The 1,749-nt window shown below is 39.8% G+C and overlaps 1 non-coding gene across 1 annotated transcript; it reads right to left on the bottom strand.

Annotated features, from left to right (window-relative positions):
- Positions 1 to 436: 436 nt before the first annotated feature.
- TRNAR-UCU (transfer RNA arginine (anticodon UCU)) lies at positions 437 to 509 on the bottom strand. The gene has a single exon. It is a non-coding gene; the product is annotated as a tRNA-Arg (tRNA).
- Between the last annotated feature and the right edge of the window lie 1,240 nt (positions 510 to 1,749).

A 1,749-nucleotide genomic window follows, 5' to 3' on the forward strand; every position in this document is an offset into this window, starting at 1 on the left:
ACTCAGTTTGTTTTTTAAGACTAGGGGCCCAGCGATAGTAGCATAAAATAGGGTGCACTGTCTTCCCATCTGCTGCACTTTTTTCGAGAAATAGTTCTTTACCAACATAGCAGTTTTACCTGGTATTTTTACTTATTCAACAGTTTATACATTCAAGTTGTGAAAGAAGAAAATGTTTTAATGCTAAATGGGAGACTGCCTGCGAGTGCTATCCAAAGGAGGACATAAAAAATGTATAGCCAGAAAGGTGGGTTGAAATCCCATTCTCCACACTGGGCCCAAGAGTAGGATATGTAGGCAAATGTTTTTGAGTTCCAGCACTTGTTTTGAAGGTAGATTGAAGTTCCAGAGCTGCAAAGTCTATGTAAAGCAAGTGGTGAATTGTGTGGTTTGTGCTTTGAAAATGTAAAGGTCAAGAGCTGAATGTACAGAGTTTCACCACAGATGGGACTTGAACCCACAATCCCTGGCTTAGAAGGCCAGTGCCTTATCCATTAGGCCACTGGGGCCATGATGAGATTGCTCTCCCCTGTCCTCCAAATACAAGATCCACTCCCTATCATGTGGTCTCTGCCGCAGCTCATGTCTATGGAATCACTTATATAATACATTCGCAACAAGCAATCCATGGATAACTCCCCTCTCTTCAGAGTCCTTACAACTATTCAAATATCTAATATACCCTCACCTGGAATAACAACACAATGCAGCTGCTAAACTCTCGTAACTTCACTTCACATGTCACACCAAAATGCCCACTGCTGGAGCCAGCAGCAAACATCAAGGCAGTTCAAGGAATACAACTGCACTTGCAGTTCCAACAACATCAACCAGAACTAGCATGTCCTTCTTCTGATATTCATATTTATATAGAGATTTTTAAGGATCGGTGCTTAGCAGAAAGGAGATACTTATGGCAACAGGTTTACTTTTTGCACACTGTAGATCATTAGTGGAAAGATAGACTCTATCTGAATATTTACACATCATTTTTAATATGACTCAGAAATTTGATACCTTTTTTTGAACAAATTATTACATGGTTTGTGAGAACGTGTAATTCGGCACTACAGCTTCTGCTTTCATTCTCCATGCCTGCAAACATAATCGTGCATATGAAACAGCAAAAGACTAGGAATTTAAGTTCTTTGAGTGAAGGCATAGAAATGTACAGTAAGAAATAAAGTACCTTTGTCATACGTAAAAAGGATAATGCAAGTCACCTCCGAGTTCATTCACCCCACAGAGGAATTCTGCCTTCACCCACTTTCCTCTATATGATCACTAAACTACTCCACAACTTGCAATACCTTTACAACATAGGACAGGGTGTGTTTTATCCCACACATCCATTCAAACATGTATCTTTTCTGGTCAGACATAAAACAAACACATTTCTCCATTCCTCACCTAGCAGTGGAGAAAATGCTCAGCTGTGGTACTTCTACAGGTGGCGAGGTAAAGTTTGCTGGAATTGGTTATTTTATCAGCACGCTTCAGTGCTAATGTTGTTAAGAATGAAAAGCCTTTGAAAACTAGATAAACATCTCCAAAAAAGAGCTTCTTCCATCCCAGAAAGAACTCAAACCCACAATCCCTTTGTGAGTATTTGACTGCCTTACCTATTATGCCAACGGGGTTGCACAGGAGTGCTGTTAACCAATAGCTACAAACACTTTCTAAAACTACGACACATATTCTACATATTTGTCACTCCCACTCAGGTATAAAAGAAGTTCATATCACCTT

This window comes from Pleurodeles waltl, chromosome 7 (genome assembly GCF_031143425.1).
Source record: "Pleurodeles waltl isolate 20211129_DDA chromosome 7, aPleWal1.hap1.20221129, whole genome shotgun sequence".
Taxonomy (NCBI): Eukaryota; Metazoa; Chordata; class Amphibia; order Caudata; family Salamandridae; genus Pleurodeles; species Pleurodeles waltl.